At 37.1% G+C, this 12,175-nt stretch overlaps 1 pseudogene; it reads right to left on the bottom strand.

Moving 5' to 3' along the window:
* Positions 1-2,598: 2,598 nt before the first annotated feature.
* LOC131834677 (nucleolar and spindle-associated protein 1-like) lies at positions 2,599-4,038 on the bottom strand (annotated as a pseudogene).
* Positions 4,039-12,175: the final 8,137 nt, after the last annotated feature.

The following is a 12,175-nucleotide window of genomic DNA, read 5'->3' as shown; positions in this document are numbered from 1 at the left end:
AACAGCAGGGGTGCCTGAGTGGCTCAGTAGGTTAAGCCTCTGCCTTTGGCTCAGGACATGATCCCAGGGTCCTGGGATCGGGCCCCACATCAGGCTCTCTGCTCAGCAGGGAGTCTGCTTCCCCCCATCACAGCCTGCCTCTCTGCTTACTTGTGATCTCTGTCTGTCAAGTAAATAAATAAAATCTTAAAAAAAATACCAACAGCATTTTTAAGAGAACTAAAATAAATAATTGTAAAATTTATATAGAGTCACAAAAGACTGTGAATAGCCAAAGCAACCTTGAAAAAGAAAAACAAAGCTGGAAGCAATGCAATTCCAGATTTCAAGTTATATTACAAAGCTGTAGTGATCAAAACAGTATGGTACTGACACAAAAATAGACATATAGATAAATGGAACAGAACAGAAAACCCATAAAAGAACCCAAAACTATATAGTCAATTAATCTTCAACAAAGATGGAAAGAATAACCGATGAGAAAAAGACAGTTTCTTCAACAAGTGATGTTGGGAAAACTGGACAACAGCTTACAAAAAAAAAAAAAAAAAAAAAGGAAACTGGACCACCTTCTTACAACAAACATATAAATAAGTGAAAAAGGACACAATGAGCCCATAAAGATTCTAGAGAAGATATTGTCCATAATAACGTCCTTATTGATATGTCTCCTGATGCAAGGGAAACAAAAGCAAAAATAAACTACTGGAACTATATAAAAATAAAAGCTTCTGCATGGTGAAGGAAACAGCCAACAAAACTAAAGGGCAAGCTACATAATGGGAGAAGATTTTTGTTAATGACATATCTAAAAAGGGCTAGCATCCAAAATATGTAAACTTAGATAAACTTATAAAGCTCAACACTCCCAAAATAAATAATCCAGCAGCATACAAGAACAAACATTATTCTAAAGCAGACATACAGATGACCAACAGACACATGAAAAGATACTCAACATCACTCATCAGCAGGGAAATACAAATCAAAACTATGATGAGATATCACTTCACACCTGTTAGAATGGCTAAACATCAACAATACATGCAACATGTATTGTTGTATTGCACTTCTGGTGGGAATGCAAATTGGTACAGCCACTCTGAAAAACAGTATGGGGGCTCCTCAAAAATTTAAAAATAGAACTACCCTATGAGCCAGGAATTGTACTAGTAGATATTTACCCAAAGAATACAAAAATATTAATTAGAAAGGATACATGAACACTGATGTTTATAGCAACATTATCAACAATAGTCAAACTATGGAAACAGTCATGTGTCCACTGACTGATGGATGGATATATATAAATATATATATATATATATATATAAATATATATATATAAATTTTTATATAGATATATATAAAATAGAATATTAGCCAATGGAAAGAATGGAATCTTGCCTTTTGCAAGAACGTGGATGAAGCTAGAGAGTATTATGCTAAGTGAAATAATTCAAAGAAAGACAAATACGGTATGATTTCATTCATATGTGACATTTAAGAAGTGAATGAGCAAAGGAAAAAGGGGGGCAAATAAAAAAAAAAACAGATTCTTAAATATAAAGAACAAATTTTTGGTTACCAGAGAACAGGTGGGTGGGGAGGTGAGTGAAATAGGTGATGGGGATTAAGGAGTGCCCTTGCTATGATGAGCACTGGCTATTGTATGGAAGTGTTGAATCAGTGTATTGTACACCTGAAATTAATGTCACACTATATGTCAACTAACTGGAATTTAAATAAAAACTCATCCTGGGAGGTTCTACAAGACCTGTCTTTCACCAGTACTTTTTTTTTTTTTTTTTTTTTTAGAATTTTTAAGAATATATTGAGTGATAGACGGCAATTACATCAAGTGATCTGAACAAACATGCATAGGTAACAAAACACTTCTCAAAGTAGAATATGCCGTCTCTAACCCATTTGGTTCCCTGTTTCATTAAGACTACTTGATTTTCTAGAGGAGAAAGAAGTGGCTTTCTCTATTTGTTAGTGGTCCAAGTTCTACTAAAGCTTGTGGGAGAACTACCTTCCATCAGGTAAATGTTTCTGTCTAGAAGACGATTCCAGTTCTGTCAGCAGAGGAAACTTGACATTAAAAATCTAGATCAAGAATCTATAGGATGAGTCACTGGAAAACTGAGTTGTACAGAGATAGGTAAAAACTATTTGAAAGGGGATGCCTGGGTGGCTTGGTTGGTTAAGCCGCTGCCTTCGGCTGGGTCAGGATCCCAGCATCCTGGGATCGAGTTCCGCATCAGGCTCCTTGCTCAGCAGGGAGCCTGCTTCTCCCTCTGCCTGCTACTCTGTCTGCCTGTGCTCATGCGCTCTCTCTCTCTCTCTCTCTATGACAAATAAATAAAACCTTTAAAAACAAACAAACAAAACAAAAAAACATTTGAAAGAATCTGTGAGCTTTAAGGTTAGTAACATCTTTTCAGGGATGTAGCATGTGAAGAGAACCACCAACACTACGTAGATAGTGAACAAAGCAGAAAAGTCTTTTGACTAAAGTGGGGAAGACAGTAGAAAAAAATATTTACACTAGAGAAAGGGTTCAGAATAAAATACTATTTACAGGATGTTAAAAAATTAATCTTCAGCCATAATGAGGTATTTTTGAGCTCTTAAAACTTTTGCTTTCTTCTCCTTTGTTTTTGCTCATGTTGTTTCCAATGTTTCTCCCTAGTTTGGAGAGGAGGTTGTTTGCAAGTTTTTTTGTGGAAGCTAACTCTGTTTACATGTTCCTTCAGAGAATTATTTTCTTTAGATTGACCCCATGGTTTCAGTTTGCCTTTGTGGGGCTCATAGTTGAGGGCACGAGACAGACTTGCTTTGAAATCAAACACTGGCTTCTTGCTGGAGACTGGAGTCTGTGCTGCCTGAGTTGTCAGCTTGAATGGTGTAACGACAGAAGCAGAACTCCCAATTGTGGTCTTTATCTTGTCTATCCCGAGCACAGCCTGGCCTTTTGGGGTACTCCCAGATATGGCCACATGTGGAGGCTTTCTGGCTAGAGTCTTGGTCAGTGAATGCTTATGTTCATTATCTTTGGTAGCAGCTGAAAACCCGACATTCATTTTAGTTCCCCAGAGCTCGGAATGCTTGGCAGAGCCCCTCCCACACAAGGTGCTCCTGTCTGCAGTGCCCAGTGGCAAGCCCTGTGAGCAGCACTGGCTGGTGGGAATACAAGCCAAAGGGAGTCTTACCTGGAGAGAAACTGGAGTCACCCCTGTACCCTTGGTGACCGGCTGCTTCTTCAGTTCATGAAATGCATTGTATTCTTCATTTTTTTTTTCTTTTTTCTCTCAATATATTGATCGATGTACTCCATTTCCTTAAAATGAGCCTAATGAAGCTTCTTGAAGTTTGGAGTTGTGCTTATAGTTCTTTTGATTTTTCCAGGTTTGGAAAACCCATCTGTGTAGAGAGACTTCTTTCCTTCTGAAGGTCCTTTTAAATCTTCATTTCCACTTCTTCTTTGTCCTGAGGAAATGGCATTCTCCTCTCCTTGGCTCCCATCTGGTGGTGAAGGCACTTCTGCAACTGTTCTGAGATCCTGGTGTTCCTGCTTCTCTTGATTCTGGAATTCAGTGCGATCACTTACTTTTATCTCTGAATGATCCTGGGTGTCAGTGTTCCTGAGGACTGTCTTGCACCCTCTCCTGGTTTTGGTGCCATGACCAGATGGCTCTCTCTCAGCTCATTCCTGGCCACAGCTCTGCAGTTCAGCCTCATCACAGGATAATGCAGAGGTCTGACTTCCATCATGGAAAGAAAGACATTTATCTGCCACGTTCCGATTTTCTTTTCTTTTCTTTCTTTCTTTCTTTCTTTTTTTTTTTTTTTTTTTTTTTTTTGCCTCATGTTTAAGGTGGGCTTTGAAGGCTTTTAGCAACTTGTCTGCCTTCAGCTTAGTCCAGATGCCAAGATTTGTAGCTAAGTTCTGATGTTCTGAAGGTCGCTGTACTTGAAGGAGTCCAGCTCCTCAAGGGAGATTACCGCCCTGGTGAGCTGCATCTGGGCAGCCATGGTGAGGACGCCTACTCCACTTTCAGGCAGCTTTGTTCAAAACTCTGGTGGTCACCAGTACTTTGAAAAATAAATTTGCAAGGGGAACTCCAGCTAAAATAAAGAAAACGTGGTGCATGTGTGTGCATGCATGCGTGCACACACACATACACACACAGTGGAATGGTTTTCAGCCATAAAAAAGATGGAAATCTTGCATGTACAGCAACACGGATGGACTTTAAGGGAATCATGCTCAATGAAATAAGTCAGAGAACGACAAATTATGTGTGATCTCACTTATATGAGGAACCTGGACAAAAAAAAACCCAAATTCTTGGATACAGAGAACATACTGTGGTTGACAGAATTGAGGTGGGTAGAGGGTAAAATGGGTGAAAGTCATTAAAAATTACAAATCTCTAACTATAAAAATAAAGAAGTCATGGGAATGTAATATACAGAATGGTCAGTGCAGTTAATAATACTTATGGTGGGGTCCCTGAGTGCCTTAGTCAGTTGAGTGCCTTATGACACCAGGGTTGTTAAGTTTGAGCCTGGTATTAGACTCCATGCTAGGTGTGGAGCCTGATTAAGATTCTCTCTTTCTCTCTCCCTGCCCTCCACTCTCTTTCTTTCATTTTCTATACAGAAAATTTTAAAATAATACTCCCTGGTGTATTTGAAAGTGCTAAGAAAGTAGGTCTTAAAAATTTGTATCACAAGAAAAAAATTGTCATTATTTATGCTGATCAGTGTTAGTTATACATATTGTGGTGATCATTTCAAAATGTATACAAATATTCAATCATTATATGGTATACCTAAAACTAATATCATGTTGCATATCTAAGTTAAAAAAAAACTATAACCATAATTCCAGACTATCATATAACTAAAAGATATAATAGTTGAAGAAAAGAAAAAGACTTACCAATTGGTTCAGCAAATCCTGATTCAGTGGAAAAAATATTGTCAGTTCTAATTATAATGTTATGTATTATCTTATTAACAAACAATTTTTCTATGGCTAAGTATCTGGACTGTATTTGAGATTGTAGCCATAATTACATAGTTGTAAATATATTTTCAGAAATTATTTTCTTTTCCTTTGTTTTATATTCTTAGTAATGCCCAAATTGGAATTTTGGGCTAAAATACATGAGTAATTAATTATTTTGGAGACTTGTTACTTATCTTTAAATCTAGAGGTAACTGAATTTAGAAATGAAAAAATGTTTTTGTATAGCATCTCTGATTTATTTATGCTCATGAAATGCATATTAAGAAATATATGGTACTGCATGGTGACTAACATAAGAAAAAAATAAAAAATTAAAATTAAAAAAATATATATCATAGTACCTAAAATTGGAATCCATTTAGTAATTTTTGAGGCTTAAACATTCTCCACATGTTTAGTTTGACTTTTAGGTTGGGTGAATTAACTGTACATGTTCTTCTACCATTTGCCAATAGAAAAGTTGTTGACCTAAAAAATGATGCATTTTTGGTAGGTCAAATTTGCAATAGTAATTATTATAACATTTCTACATAGTTTGTGTTGTTGGTGTCCCTGTTGTGTTCTAAGGGAAAACCTAGAGTTTGAGGTTTGGGTCTCCCTACTTTGGTAGAAGAGCAAAGAAAATGGTCTTTCTGGAGCCTATTAAGCTCCTACATTATTGTCTATTGCAATAGGCTTATACCAATTTTCAACCAAACAAGAAGTTATACCTCTTAATTTCCCTTCCTGTTACACTTTTATTAACTTTCCCCATCTCTTTGTATATGCTTGTGAATATCACATTGGATTCAGTATCAAAGACTGGTTTGATAATAGTATTTCACTTAATGAGTACAATGTATTAATTTTTTATTCTTAATCTTTCATCAGTTATTTATCTGTATCACAGAGAAAGCATATAGAAATATTAGCATGAGATTTTAAACATTGACACTGTAATAGCAATAGAGAGTAAAACTAGCTTACATTCTATGGATTTTAGAATTCCAAAGGGAACTTACTAATGGATGATGCCGGTTCTTTAAAACAGAGGGAAAAATAAAGACATGAATATTGTGTAGTATATGAAAATATATCCAATAAAGAAACTTCTCTAGGTTTTGAGTTAGAACAAAATGCTCACTTGTGCAATTTTTAGAGGGTGACTCCAAAAAGAAAAGTCAAGGGAATTTTAGTACAGTTGAAACTATTTGTGTTTAATGAAAGATAATTTTAATATCTGATTGATCCCAGATATTTTAATGTTCTGCTTGAAGGACCTCTGTTAAGACAGGTTATTCTTTGTGTACTGTATCTTTCTTGTCCAGGACAATGAAATATTCAAATCTTTTAGGAAGGTGGCATATTACAGTAGTATCTATCACTCTAATTTTCTTTCAAAACTCAACTCTTATCTTCTTTATAGTTCCCTTCTACATTTTGTTTTGAAAAGGATTTTTACTTTGTGATAGTCATATAACAAATTCCTTTAAGCTTTTCTACAAATTGTCAAGTGTCTCTAAAAAAGGCTCACTAATATGAGGAGAATGCAGAAAATGAGATAATAACATTGAGATTGCAAAATTGATTATGGCTACAGCCAGACTTATTTATCAAAAGATCTTTGTGCTCATGTTTTTCCAGATAGTACTTGCAGAAGTTACTTACTGGGAATTTTCTGAACAGCACCTGGAGAACAAAAATAAATAAAGGAAAATGGTTTGACCTACTATCATAGGCTTACCCAAAATACTTCTTTGTGTTATTATAACATCTAGCTTCTGAGCCAGCTAATGAGCTTTTATTTTGGAAGTTCTAGCAGAAACATAGGTCTATGGATTATTCTTACATTCACTTCCTCCACAATATTTTATCCTTTAACTGACATTTGGTGTACTGTGTATAAAGTTTATACATCTCTTTAGTTCCTTCTTCCTTTCATGTCTTTTAATTCAATGCCTGATTCCCTCCCTGAATCCACTGTATTTCACTTAACATGTTGGTATTTTTTTCTGCCTTAGTATGGACATTTACTATTTTTTTAAATAGACAAATAAGTTTTCTTGATATAACAATACATTCTTCATTTTTTCTTTCTACAAACCAGTTGTTTGCAATTAAAAGTTAATCACCAGTAACTCTAAATTAACTTTGATCTTCTGAAAATGATGCAAAACTTACCTCTGATTGCTGAATGTTGGCCTAAAATAAAATATAAGCAAGTGAGCATGGTGTGGTTTACTAACATGCTTGATAAGAACTTCATTTAGGCTTAAATTATCTTCAAGCACTAAATAATATCAGGTCATTTAGTTGCTTAAATTACCATGTGCCAAGCACTTATATAAGAGCTTTATGTAATTGAAATTATTTAATCTTCAGCAACATAATGATGAAGATTCTGTCCATAGAAATTACCCAATGTCCCACAGCTAATAATTAGTGGAGCCAGGAGCTGTCCCCAACAATCCAGGATCTAGTCTTGCTTTGAAAAACTATTTTTTTTTTTTTTTGGTAAATTTGGCACCATCATCTCAGTATTGGTCTGAGTCTTTAGACTTTTTCCCCCCTATAATGTTATAGTCCCATTTCCCTTATTTTCTTTAATGGTAAACCGGGAACTGGAATCTAGGTTTATTGTTCTCTACAGTCTTCATGTAAGTCAACCTTTCTTCCTTTCTTTCCTTTTCTTTCTTTCGTTCAGAGGAAATTCCTACAAAAGGAATCAGCCATTTTAATAAATAATTAATTAAATTAGTGCAGTCAGTACCCCAATATAATTGTGGACGAGAGGTTTTAAGAAGACAGAGAAAGGGTGCCCCTACCATTTTGGCCCACAGGTTCCATCCCTGTGCTTCAATAAATCCACTTTTTTGCAATATTTAATTACTGTTGCCTTGGAGCCCTGACGTTCTTTCCTACATCAAGAAAACACTACACATCTATCAGAAAATGAAAACAGGTAACTCTGGCCTTATGAGTTAAAAAGTGTTCCCCCGTTGGAGGAGTCAAGATGGCAAAGAAATAGCAGGCTGAGACTACTTCAGCTAGCAGGAGATCAGCTAGATAGCTTATCTAAAGATTGCAAACACCTGCAAATCCATCGGCAGATCGAAGAGAAGAAGAACAGCAATTCTGGAAACAGAAAAACAACCACTTTCTGAAAGGTAGGACCAGCGGAGAAGTGAATCCAAAGCAACAGGAAGATAGACCCCAGGGGAGGGGCCAGCTCCCGGCAAGCAGCGGAGCAACAGAGCACAAAATCAGGACTTTTAAAAGTCTGTTCCTCTAAGGGACATCGCACCAGAGGCTAAACCCGGGCGAAGCCCACACGCGGTCAGCGTGGCCTCAGGTCCTGCAGGGTCACAGAAGGATTGAGGGTGTCTGAGTGTCGCAGAACTTGCGGGTATTGGAACGGGAAAGCCAGCTACAGAGACAGAGCTGACAGTAAGCTCACAGCTCGGTGTTACCTTGAACTGGTCGCAGGCTCGGTGAGCTCGGACCGCGGCCGGAGGTCAGGAAGACGGGAGTAACTGGCGCTTTTCTCTGAGGGCGCACTGAGGAGTGCGGCCCTGGGCTCTCGGTTCCTCCGGGCCGGAGACCAGGAGGCTGCAATTGGTATTCCCATCCTCCAGAACTCTATGGAAAGCGCTCAGGGAACAAAAGCTCCTGAAAGCAAAGCGGAGCTGATTACTCGGCCCCTGGTAAGGGTGGTGCAATTCCGCCAGGGGCAAAGACACTTCAGAATCACTACAACAGGCGCCTCCCCCAGAAGATCAACAAGAAATCCAGCCAAAACCAAGTTCACCTACAAAGAAGTGCGGTTTCAATACAAGGAGAGCAGCAGAATTCCAGAGGAGGAGAAAGCAAAGAACGGAACTCATGGCTTTCTCTGTGATTTTTTTTACTCTTGCAATTAATTTAATATTTTTCTTTTTCTTTTTTTTTTCTCTTTTTTGCTAAACTTTTTTTTAACTTTTACCCTTTCCTTTTTTAATGTTTTTTAACCAGTTTATCTAATATATATATTTTTTCTTTTTTATATTTTCTTTATTCATTTTCTTTTTTAAATTCTTTTCTTTTCTTTTTTTTTCTTTTTTTTCCTTCCTTCTTTTTGAGCCTCTTTTTATCCCCTTTCTCCCCCCTCACTATTTGGGATCTTTTCTGATTTGGTTAAAGCATATTTTCCTGAGGTTGTTGCCACCCTTTTAGTATTTTACTTGCTCCTTCATATACAAATATCTGGACAAATGACAAGGCGGAAAAATTCATCACAAAAAAAAGAACAAGAGGCAGTACCGAAGGCTAGGAACTAATCAATACAGACATTGGTAATATGTCAGATCTAGAGTTCAGAATGAAAATGCTCAAGGTTCTAGTTGGGCTCAAAAAAGGCATGGAAGATATTAGAGAAACCCTGTCAGGAGATATAAAAGCCCTTTCTGGAGAAATAAAAGAACTAAAATCTAACCAAGTAGAAACCAAAAAAGCTATTAATGACGTGCAATGAAAAATGGAGGTTCTCACTGCTAGGATAAATGAGGCAGAATAAAGAAATAGCAATATAGAAGACCAAATGACAGAGAAAAAAGAAGCTGAGCAAAAGAGGGACAAACAGCTACTGGTCCACGAGAGGAGAATTCGAGAGATAAGTGACACCATAAGACGAAACAACATTAGAATAGTTGGGATTCCAGAAGAAGAGAAAGAGAGAGGGGAGCTGAAAGTATACTGGAGAGAATTATGGGGGAGAATTTCCCCAATATGGCAAAGGGAACGAGCATCAAAATTCAGGAGGTTCATAGAATGCCCCTCAAAATCAATAAGAATAGGCCCATACCCCGTCACCTAATAGTAAAATTTACAAATCTCAGTGACAAAGAGAAAATCCTGAAAGCAGCCCGGGAAAAGAAGTCTGTAACATACAATGGTAAAAATATTAGATTGGCAGCTGACTTATCCAAAGAGACCTGGCAAGCCAGAAAGAGCTGGCATGAATATTCAGAGCACTAAATGAGAAAAACATGCAGCCAAGAATACTATATCCAGCTAGGCTATCATTGAAAATAGAAGGAGAGATTAAAAGCTTCAAGGACAAACAAAAATTGAAAGAATTTTCAAACACCAAACCAGCTCTACAGGAAATATTGAAAGGGGTCCTCTCAGCAAAGAGAGAGCCTACAAGTGATAGATCAGAAAGGAACAGAGACCATATACAGCAACAGTCACCTTACAGGCAATACAATGGCACTAAATTCATATCTCTCAATAGTTACCCTGAATGTGAATGGGCTAAATGCCCCTAATCAAAAGACACAGGGTATCAGAATGGATAAAAAACCAAAACCCATCTATATGTTGCCTCCAAGAAACTCATTTTAAGCCCAAAGACACCTCCATATTTAAAGTGAGGGGGTGGAAAAGAATTTACCATGCTAATGGACATCAGAAGAAAGCAGGAGTGGCAATCCTTATATCAGAGCAATTAGATTTTAAGCCAAAGACTATAATAAGAGATGATGAAGGAAACTATATCATACTCAAAGGGTCTGTCCAACAAGAAGATCTATCAATTTTAAGTATCTATGCCCCCAACGTGGGAGCAGCCAACTATATAAACCAATTAATAACAAAATCAAAGAAACACATCAACAATAATACAATAATAGTAGGGGATTTTAACTTCCCCTCACTGAAATGGACAGATCATCCAAGCAAAAGATCAGCAAGGAAATAAAGGCCTCAAACGACACACAGGACCAGATGGACATCACAGATATATTCAGAACATTTCATCCCAAAGCAACAGAATACACATTCTTCTCTAGTGCACATGGAACATTCTCCAGAATAGATCACATCCTCAGTCCTAAATCAGGACTCATCTGGTATCAAAAGATTGGGATCATTCCCTGCATATTTTCAGACCACAATGCTCTAAAGCTAGAACTCAACCACAAGAGGAAGTTTGGAAAGAACAAATACATGGAAACTAAACAGCATCCTTCTAAAGAATGAATGGGTCAACTGGCAGATTAAAGAAGAATTGAAAATAATCGTGGAAACAAATGATAATGAAAATACAACGGATCAAAATCTGTGGGACACAACAAAGGCAGTCCTGAGAAGAAAATATATAGCAGTACAACCCTTTCTCAAGAAACAAGAAAGGTCTCAGGTACACAATCTAGCCCTATACCTAGAGGAGCTGGAGAAAGAACAAGAAAAAAACCCTAAGCCCAGCAGGAGAAGAGAAGTCATAAAGATCAGAGCAGAAATCAATGAAATAGAAACCAAAAAAACAATAGAACAAATCAACGAAACTAGGAGCTGGTTCTTTGAAAAATTAATAAAATTGATAAACCCCTGGCCAGACTTATAAAAAAGAAAAGAGAAGGAACCCAAATAAATAAAACCATGAATGAAAGAGGAGAGATCACAGCTAACACCAAAGAAATACAAACTATTATAAGAACATACAATGAGCACTCTACACCAACAAATTTGACAATGTGGAAGAAATGGATGCATTCCTAGAAACATATAAACTACCACAACTGAACCAGGAAGAAAAGAGCCTGAATAGACCTATAACCAGTAAGGAGATTGAAACAGTCATTAAAAATCTCCAAACAAACAAAAGCCCAGGACCAGACGGCTTCCCAGGGGAATTCTACCAAACATTTAAAGAAGAACTAATTCCTATTCTCCTGAAATTGTTCCAAAAAAAATAAATGGAAGGAAAACTTCCAAACTCATTTTATGAGGCCAGCATCACCTTGATCCCAAAACCAGACAAGGATCCCATCAAAAAAGAGAGCTATAGACGAATACCCTTGATGAACACAGATGCGAAAATTCTCACCAAAATACTAGCCAATAGGATTCAACAGTACATTAAAAGGATTATTCACCACGATCAAGTGGGATTTATTCCAGGGCTACAAGGTTGGTTCAACATCCGCAAATCAGTCAATGTGATACAACACATCAATAAAGAAAGAATAAGAACCATATGATACTCTCAATAGATGCTGAAAAAGCATTTGACAAAGTATAGCATCCCCTCCTGATCAAAACTCTTCAAATTGTAGGGATAGAGGGCACATACCTCAATATCATCAAAGCCATCTATGAAAAACCCACCACAAATAT

Source organism: Mustela lutreola, chromosome 6 (genome assembly GCF_030435805.1).
Source record: "Mustela lutreola isolate mMusLut2 chromosome 6, mMusLut2.pri, whole genome shotgun sequence".
NCBI lineage: Eukaryota > Metazoa > Chordata > Mammalia > Carnivora > Mustelidae > Mustela > Mustela lutreola.
Note: the sequence above shows the minus strand (reverse complement) of the source record. Positions and strands in the feature narration are given on the sequence as shown.